We start from the raw sequence: 10,805 nt of genomic DNA, 5'->3' as shown, positions 1-10,805 counted from the left end.
ATTGTCAAAAAAAAATGATTGAAAGGTAATTCACTGGAAACATTTTCCGAAGTATCACATGCGAATGATAATGTGAATAAACCTCGACGTGCAAAGCTTTATGAGGAAAGACAGTCGATTTCCTGCCTCGGAATTCATCAAACAATTCGATTCGGAAATTGAAGTCATTCCTGAAAATTAAAAACTTCGAAGATATTACATATCTGTTATGGTTAGCTTTTATAACCAATTACTTCAATTATGGTGTGGTAGAAATTATACAAACAAAATGGCAGAAGCATTTTACGGTAGAAAATGATTACCACTCACCCGTACTTGATCTTCTGATGGAGAAGAATCTTGCAATCCATTTTGTTTTGGACTTTTGCAATTCAGATTTGAACGGATTTTATTGTTTAAGGAAAGAGAAATGGTGGTCGTGGGGAAGTTAATTGAGTAGGTTTTTGAACGTGGAAGAGATAGTGTCGGATGCAAGGGTAATGTGCTATTAAAAAATCAATTATAAAATAAAAATAATTGATTAACTTTATTTTTTATTGAGATAATTGAGGGTATATTTGGAAACTTATTAATAGTGCCAAAAACAGTTTTTCTATGGGGCTTATCAATTATTATATAGTAAAGATAAAGGAAAATTACGGATTTTTAAAAATTTTGACATGACCTATTTGTAAAACAAATAAGCCATCAAGACTCAAACAGCAATTTAAATAAGGAAAGAAAATTGACTTCAAAACTTAAGTGCGTTAAACAGAAACATGCAATCCTAGTAACCACCTCCCGGTTACAGCATAAAGTAAACTAAAGCATTTAAAATTAATTCCAACGATAATCATAAACTTGCAAAAGTGGAAAACGTACTTCAAAACATAAGCTGTAGCACAGGGAATGCACATCCTGGCTATAAATACTACAAGATCTCAAATAATACTTCATTATTACAAATTCGATAACTGTGCGGAAAAACATAAACTAAAAGGAAGCAACGGTCACTGGGCCTCGCACTACCGATGGCCTCATCCCAGTAGATCACGCCCCTCCGTCTCCTCCACAAAATCCTCACCTGCAAACATTCAAGCATAGTGAGTCTAAAGACTCAACAAGCATAACTAGGATAATAACAAGGGTTTAAAATACGTGATGCAAAAACTCAACTTAAACTGTAATATGCATGAAACTAGAAAGATATAGAAATCATGCATTAATGAACTAACACTATGGTAAACTTTAACTTTCATAACATTCAACTTGGACTCATGCATAACTGAAAGACTGACATCAATGCAAAACGAGTCAACTAAAATTGTGAAACTTTAACTTTTAAACTTTTCTTTACTTTTTCCTCTTAGAAATCCGATCCCTAATTTGTGACCCTCTGTTTCGATCATGATCATGGCTGCAGTGCACTATGCCGGCAAGACGACGAGATTTCTCCCGACGAACTTAACCCCTCTATGGCAAGGAGACCGAGATGCCTCCCGATCCCACATTGCCCCTCTGTGGCAAGGGTAAACAAGATGTCTCTTGCTCCTTGCCTAACCTCTATAACCTCTTGGTGAGTAGACCGAGGCATCCCCCGGCCTAGCAACACCCCTCTTGTCACAAACAGATCACTTCATTCAAAAATATTTGCTTTCTTTTCCCTTTTCATTTATAAAAACTCAACTCATACATTAAATGAAATGCAAACAAGTAAACTTCCTTTTTCTTTATTAAACTCAAGAACACGTCAAATGCACACGAATAAGCAATCTTTAAGACATGAGACTCGACTCGAAAATGTGAGTTTAAGGTGGATGAGTGGCTGCCCCTAAGTCCAAAGAAGACAACTTACCCAACAAAATCCTCAAACTTGACTTAACTCGAGCAAGTAAACCAAAAAACCCTTAACTTTGTCATGCCTTATCCAAAACCCGTCCCGCTTGAACCGACACTCAACAAACACTCCAAATCATCCCAAGGAATAGGTGGTATCATCAAAAGATCAAAAGAGCAAATTTACAAAACACAAAAATCGGACAGCCCCCTATTCAAAGGAAAAATCTGCACTTACACCCAATTTTGAAAAATCCATAACTCACTCAATTCTTATCCGAATCGAGCCCATTTTATATCGACGCGACCACAACGACACGAACTTTACTATGGTTCAGACCAAAAACTGCCCAGACCTCAGACCAGCCCTGCCCTGCCCCGTGAACAGTACTGCCCTGCACCTCACACACCTCCAATTCCAACAATTCAAACACTTAGCCCACTTTCCTCAACTTATCTCCACACCAAACACCCAAACACCTCAAATAACCTCTCTTAGGACTTTTTCCAAACACTTGGGCTACACTCAATCCACACTTTCACAACACATATCAAGAACATCAAGAATTAACCGTCAAAACTCCAAAATATTGAACAATCAATCAAGACCAATGCAAGACCATTAAATACTTCAACATCAATTAAATTTCAGCCCCTACACATGCAAAATTTCAAAATTTAGGTCCTTATACATTCTGAAAATTCGAATTTTGGCAAGAACATCCATATAAATCCATGTCATTGCACATATACTCAACATTAAATCACATAAACTCAACCCCATAACACATTTAGCAAAATCAGCCCCTTAAATGCCCAAATTCGAAACCCTAACATCACAACATCATGCATTTTTGAAATTATTGCAAGAAGTCTTAAGGGTGGGGGTAGATATTGCTTGAATGTTAGCCCAAAGAAATAGTTACACTTGCCTTCACCAATCTACCAACAAATTTCGAACAAGAAGAGGAGATGAGAGTGGAACTTCAACCAAACACCAATCTAAGCACCTAGGGGAGCTTCTCCGGTGGCTGGGACGGCGGCAGGGCGGCGGCTGGAGGGGTTGGACGTCTTCTTCAAGGGAGAGGGGAGAAGTGGGCGGCTAGGGCTAGGGTTTGGGAGTTAGGGTTTGTGTCTTGATTTTAATTGAAATGTTTTAATGATAGTGTAAATTAAAAGTGTACTGTATTGTGTGTAGTGTTTTAAAATTTCACTTGTACTAGCAAAAGTACTACTTGTACTATTAAAACTTTTTACCTCAAACTTTTTGCTATTTTCAAACTTCTAAATTTAAAATTTCAACTCTCAACATTTTAATTGAAATTCCACTAACCCGCATTTAATAAAATCTTATTTTATGGAAAATTTAGGAAATAACCCAAGAAAATGATAAAATTGCTTTTTGACCCCTAAAAATTCAAAATTTGCATTTTTGGCCAAAACCCCTCTTTTACCTCTAACTTAAAATCTTAAAATTAAAAATCTTGAAAATAAACCACCGAAGCCCACCGTCGTCGCCTGCCTGGATAAAAATTACTAACTAAACAGTTCAAGGCATTTAATTCAAATAAGTCAAGCAAGGCTAACTTTAACTGAAACTTAAACAATTAACTTCAAGAAATTAAAATATAAATACTGAAAATAATTTTTAGGCATGATTTTCAAATTTTAGAAGTTCTTGGTGCTACAATTCCTCCCTCCCTAATAAGAAATTTCGTCCTCGAAATTAAAACTCACCAAAAAGCTCCGGATAGCGATCTCTGAAATCTGCTTCTGCTTCCCAAGTGGCCTCGTCATCCGAATGGTTCTGCCATCTCACCTTGATCATTGGAATTGACTTGTTACGGAGTCTTCTCTCCTGTCTATCCAAAATCCGGATGGGCGTCTCCTCATAGGACAAGTGAGGAGATAGCTGAAGCGGTTCCGAACTAAGCACATGGGATGGGTTCGAGATGTACTTCCTCAACATCGACACATGGAAGACACTATGGATCTTATCAAGGTTAGGCGGCAGGGCCACTCTATAAGCCAGTGCCCCTACCCTATCCAAAATCTCGAAGGGTCCTATAAACCTCGGTGCCAACTTTCCTTTCTTCCCAAACCTCAAAACTCCCTTCAGCGGCGCTACACGGATGAATACATGATCACCCACCGAGAACTCCAAGTCTCTCCTCCGGTGATCAGCATAACTCTTCTGCCTACTCTGGGCAGTCCTCATCCTATCACGGATCTTAGCCACTACCTCGGTGGTCAACTGAACAATCTCCGGACCAAAGTCTGATCTCTCACCTATCTCATCCCACAACACTGGAGATCTACACTTCCTCCCATATAGTGCCTCGTAGGGAGCCATGCCAATAGTGTACTGAAAACTGTTATTATACGCGAATTCCACTAGTGGTAGTATCGACTCCCAACTACCTTGAAAATCAATAGCACATGCCCTCAAAAGATCCTCCAAAATCTGAATCACCCTCTCTGACTGGCCATCAGTCTGCGGGTGAAAGGCGGTGCTAAAAAGTAGCTTCGTACCCATAGCGGAATGAAGACTCTTCCAAAAAGACGAAGTAAACCGTGGATCTCTATCAGACACTATGGAGACTGGAATACCATGTAGTCTGACTATCTCCCGGATATACAACTCCGCGAACTTAGTCATCGTGAAAGTCATCTTCACCGGTAAAAAGTGAGCCGACTTAGTGAGACGGTCTACAATAACCCAAATAGCATTTGAACCTCTCACTGTCTTCGGCAATCCCACAACAAAGTCCATGGAGATATTCTCCCACTTCCACTCCGGAATAGGGAGAGGCTTAAGCAAACCGGCGGGTCTCTGATGCTCCGCCTTAACCTGCTGGCATGTCAGGCATTCTGACACGAATCGGGCAATGTCACTTTTCATGCCTGGCCACCAATAAAGCTGCTGAAGATCTCGATACATCTTCGTACTACCAGGGTGGATTGAGTACGGCAATGTATGTGCCTCTGCCATGATAGTAACTCGCAGAGAATCACCTGCGGGAACCCAAAATCTACCTCTGTACCTCACAATCCCATCTACCACAGCATACAAACCGCTGCCTTTCTCTTCGTACCTCTGTCTCCACTTCCTGATCTGCTCATCAACTGACTGCGCTGCACGGATACAGTCAAAAAGTGTAGTCTGCACACTAAGGGAAGACAAACGGGGAGCTCTACCACTCACATAAAACTCAAGACCGTACTTCTGAATCTCAACCTGCAACGGTCTAGCTACTGACAAGGAGGTAAGCACTGCGGTCTTCCTGCTCAAAGCATCTGCAACCACATTAGCTTTACCAGGGTGGTAGCTAATATTGCAGTCATAGTCCTTCACCAACTCTAACCACCTACGCTGCCTCATATTCAACTCCTTTTGGGTGAAGAAGTACTTGAGGCTTTTGTGGTCTGTGAAGATCTGACTCTTCTCTCCGTAAAGATAGTGTCTCCAAATCTTAAGAGCAAACACTACCGCTGCCAACTCTAAGTCATGAGTAGGGTAGTTCTTCTCGTGCTCCTTCAATTGCCTAGAAGCATAGGCAATAACTCTGTCTCGTTGCATCAGAACTGCTCCCAATCCCAACTTGGAAGCATCAGTATACACCACAAAATCACCTTGCCCGGATGGCATGGTCAACACTGGCGCTGTTGTAAGAGCTTCCTTCAAAGTATCAAAGCTCCTTTGACACTCGGCACTCCAAACAAACTTGGCGTTCTTCTTAGTCAACGCTGTCATAGGCACAACAATGGAGGAAAAACCCTTGATAAATTTTCGGTAATAACCGGCTAATCCAAGAAAACTACGAATCTCAGACGCGCTCCTCGGTATAGACCACTCCTTCACTGCTTGAACCTTTGAAGGGTCTACTTCCACACCGCTCTTAGAAATAATATGACCCAAGAAAGAAACTTTCTCCAACCAGAATTCACACTTATCAAACTTGGCCAACAACTTGTGCTCTCGAAGCACCTCAAGAACGGTCCTCAAATGCTGTTCATGCTCCACTCTATCCTTCGAATAAATGAGGATGTCATCGATGAAAACAATGACAAAGCGGTCCAAGTAAGGCTGAAACACGCGGTTCATAAGATCCATGAAAACCGCGGGCGCGTTCGTCATCCCAAACGGCATCACAAGGAACTCATAATGACCGTAACGAGTCCTAAAAGCTGTCTTCGCCACATCTGACTCCTTCACCTTCAACTGGTGATAACCTGAACAAAGATCAATCTTCGAAAAGACGGATGCACCTTGCAATTGATCGAAGAGGTCCTCGATCCTAGGTAATGGGTACTTGTTCTTCACAGTCACTCCGTTCAAACCTTGGTAGTCTATGCACAGTCTTAGACTACCGTCCTTCTTCTTAACAAAGAGGACTGGTGCGCCCCAAGGGGAGAAACTAGGGCGAATGAATCCCTTGTCAAGCAACTCTTGAATCTGCTCTTTTAACTCCTTCATTTCGGTAGGAGCCAACCTGTACGGTGCCTTGGAGATAGGCACAGTACCAGGAACCAAATTTATAGAGAACTCCACTTCTCTATCGGGCGGAATTCCCACAACATCGCTAGGGAACACATCCTCAAATTCCCTGACGATAGCCACATCAGAAATAACTGGTCGCTCTGGCAGCTCTGTCAAAGATAAACTGGCTACTCGCACCCACTAAGTACAAGCCTCTGAGCTTGCAAAGTAGAAATGACTCGAGTCTTCCTCAAGCTCTTAGCAGCCTCAAACCAAAACGGTTCCTCGCCCTCAGTCCTGACTAGTACTGACCTCTGCTGAAAATCTATCATCACCGCATTCTTCGTCATCCAATCCATCCCAAGAATCAGGTCAAACTCTGGCAAAGGTAGCACTATGAGGTCTGCTACCACTGACTGACCCTGCCAAAGCAATACAAGGTCTCTCACCAAGCTCCTGGTGGATAGCTCTTCTCCTGAGGGGATAGTAACAGAGAATCCAACCTCCAATTCCTCGCTCTGAATGCCCCTCTCAAGGGCAAAAGACTCCGATATAAAGGAATGGGTAGCCCCTGAGTCTAATAAGGCCCTCGTGGCTACGCCTGCCACAACAATCCTACCTGCATAGCAGTAGTTACAACGACAAAAGGTTGAAGTTAAAACCACGAGTTCTACTTAGGCTCATTCTAATTCAACAATTCCCAAACAAGATACTATTCATGCTAAACAGTCAAAGGACCTAAGACAAACAGCAAGATACTTAGAGAAAACCTCAAACAAGCAAAGACTTAGAGTCACATGCATCTACAAATCTTTAAATGCTCTAACCCAAAAGTTAAGATATTACCTGTGAGAAGAGTAGTGTCTGGGTCGGCCTGCTCGGCCTCCATCACGAACACTCTGCCCTGCACGGGCCTCCTCAGCTCTGGACAATGGGTAGACATATGTCCTGGCTTCTTGCACTTGAAGCAAACTCCAGCATCCTTCAAACACTTCCCAAAATGCGGACGATGGCAAAACTGACAAATAGGCTTCTCCCCAGCCTTGGGAGGAACCTGTCTCTGGGCCTGACGCCCCTGTGGTGCCTGCTGTCCTGTTGGAGAACGCGGCGATCAGATCAATCAGGATTGATACCCAGTGCAGCGGAAGTTTAAAAATTTTATATGGAACGATTCCATAGTGGGTATCAAAACCTTACGATTAAATTGTGTGTGTAAAAATTAAATAACAATTATAAATTTTTACCTTCAATCTCGAATCGAGTATTTGGACACCAACAGATTGCTCTGCTCTTGTTGTATATCCCTGGAACTGATGGACGAACTGTTCTTCAATCAGGTCCACGAACGGATATTTAATCCCTCTGATAGATTGCACTAGAAAATCTATCAGAAGTTTCTACGAAGAGATTAACGAATTTGATCCGTTAAACCAGACTGCAATTCAAAATTCACAGACTGGATTTTCCGAGCAGAGGGGAGAAGGGGGGCGGCCACTACTGAGAGAAAAATAGGGTTTTTTTGAAAATTGTGATCTGTTGTGTATAATTTCTGTACTGCAATAACTTATTTATAATGTAGGCCACTAACAGCTTAGGGCCCATTAGCCATAAGTTCAAACCCGACAAGCAAAGACCGCATGTTCAGAAATTAATATATAATTCATCGTGACTCCGATTGATAAACCGATTTCACCAATGTGTACAGAAACCATTTCTGCACCTTTTAAAGTCAAGATAAATTTTTCTGAATCCGAATTCAGTGATTTCCAAAAATGCCCATCCCTATGTCATTTTAGGAAATCTTACTCCTCTACTCTTAATTAAGAAGTCCAACTTCTTTGTTCATTAAATTTAACTCTTTAAATTTAACTATCTCAACGGGGATTAAAAATCCATTACACTGTGTGACCCTCAATGGTTCAGGGATACAGCTAGCCGTGGGCTCACAACTCCTTGTGACTCGGAACAACAATTTCCGACTTGCCCATCGAATCATGGTAAGAGCGCCTAGCAACATTGCCCCATGATTCCCTAGGTATCACTGATAGTGCCTGCAAGAACCAATAGATTTTGGTTAGCGTACACTACGGTCCCTTCATCCATATATCCCGATCGAATCAACAACCATTGGTATATCGAGAGTCGTTCGAGATTTGATAACTATTCAATACATCTTGAAGATCAAATAGTGATATCGCATCTGTTACTAAGAAACCATTTCTTAAAACACATCATGTACTCTGGCCAGAGATTCGTCACACTAATATCTCCTAAGATCGCATAGGATATCCACACTCGCAAGTATGTGGTGAATCCTTGACAACAAATCATCGACTCCTATATGTGTTGTAACTGTACCCAATCCCGACACCTGATGACCCCAATAGAGTCGGTAAACGAGTCAAAGCACAGTACTAGCATATAGAGTCTCAATGATGTTTCAAGTAGTAAGGACTAATGGTGTACAACCAAAACCGTGAACTTTATCCACTCGATAAGTGATAACCACTTGGAAAGTCCGGATAGGGTAGTTCGATCATTCATCGTATGAATATCCATTTGTATGCTTCGAACATCTCTATGTTACTTACCAATGAAACGTGGTACTCTGCATCGCAAATGCTAGTCTCAAACTCGAGCGATCCTTATCCTTATTATCAGACGGCTCAATCGACTAGGAACTGTTTAGAATATACAGTGATTATAAGAGATGTTTCATGATAGACATCTCCATGTTCTACCACATCTTACATACACTATAGTATATTCAAGGTCTTTATCAAAACAACAATAGTATATCACAATATAACAATATGAAGAAAGATAAAGTCATTGCCATTAATAAAAGTGTAAATTATATTAAACAAAAGATTGTTTATACAAAGAGTCATCAAAGCCCTTAGCCACAAGTTGGCTCACCGGGCACCTACTCTTTAAATCTCCCACTTGCCCTAAAGCCAACTAGTCATACTACGTAGACCCATTGCTTCGCGATGTTTGTCAAATAATGGTCCTGGCAAGGGCTTAGTAAGTGGATCAGCGATATTGTCTGCAGAGGCCACTCTTTCGACAGTGATGTCGCCTCTTTCCACAATCTCCCGGATAATGTGGTATTTCCTCAGTACGTGTTTGGATCTTTGATGAGACCTTGGTTCCTTTGCCTGAGCAACGGCACCCGTGTTGTCACAGTGCACCGGGACTGGACCAACAACTTCAGGAATAACGCCCAACTCTTGGACGAAATTCCTCATCCAAACGGCCTCTTTAGCAGCAGCTGATGCTGCAATGTATTCTGCCTCAGTGGTGGAATCCGCTGTGGTGTCCTGCTTGGAACTCTTCCAAGAGACAGCACCGCCATTGAGCATGAACACAAATCCAGAGGTTGACTTCGAGTCATCCACGTCACTTTGGAAGCTAGAGTCGGTATAGCCTTCCAATTTTAGTTCTCTTCCTCCATATACCATGAACATATTCTTAGTCCTTCGTAAGTATTTAAGAATGTCCTTCACGGCTTTCCAATGCATTTGACCGGGATTAGCTTGATATCTGCTCGTGACACTCAGAGCAAATGCTACATCCGGTCTGATAGATATCATCCCATACATGATACTACCTATGGCTGATGCATATGGTACATGTGTCATTTTCTCTATCTCTTCATCCGTCTTGGGACACATAGACTTGGATAGAGAAACTCCATGACACATGGGTAGATTTCCTCTCTTGGACCCATCCATTGAAAACCGTTTCAATATGGTGTCGATGTAGGTTGATTGAGTGAGTCCTATCATTCTCTTAGATCTATCTCTATAGATCTGTATCCCTAGAATATAGGATGCCTCACCCAAATCCTTCATCGAGAATCTACCTGATAACCATATCTTTGTTGACTGCAACATCCCTACGTCATTCCCAATGAGTAGGATGTCATCAACATAAAGTACTAAGAATGTCACAGCATCCTTAACTACTTTCTTGTACACGCATGGTTCCTCCGGGTTCTTGATGAAACCAAAATCCTTTATTATTTCATCAAATTTCTGGTTCCAACTTCTTGATGCTTGTTTTAGACCATAAATTGATCTCTGAAGCTTGCATACCTTATGCTCGCTTCCCATGGATGTGTACCCCTCAGGCTGCTTCATATAGATTTCTTCCTTAATGTCTCCATTAAGAAAAGCAGTCTTCACATCCATTTGCCATATCTCATAGTCATACCAAGCAGCTATGGCAATAAGGATTCTTATGGACTTGAACATTGCAACTGGTGAAAAGGTTTCATCATAGTCAACTCCTTGTCTTTGAGTATAACCTTTCGCCACCAATCGCGCCTTGTAGGTCAATACCTTACCATCAGGCCCAAGCTTTCTCTTGTAGATCCATTTACACCCTATTGGAACAATTCCATCGGGAGGATCTACTAAAGACCAAACTTGGTTTGTATGCATCGAATCTATTTCCGACTGCATAGCTTCAAGCCATAAATTTGAATCCTCATCAGAAATTGCTT

This window comes from Henckelia pumila, chromosome 3 (genome assembly GCF_033568475.1).
Source record: "Henckelia pumila isolate YLH828 chromosome 3, ASM3356847v2, whole genome shotgun sequence".
Taxonomy (NCBI): Eukaryota; Viridiplantae; Streptophyta; class Magnoliopsida; order Lamiales; family Gesneriaceae; genus Henckelia; species Henckelia pumila.
The sequence above is the reverse complement of the archived record's forward strand: the minus strand, read 5'-3'. Positions refer to the sequence as shown.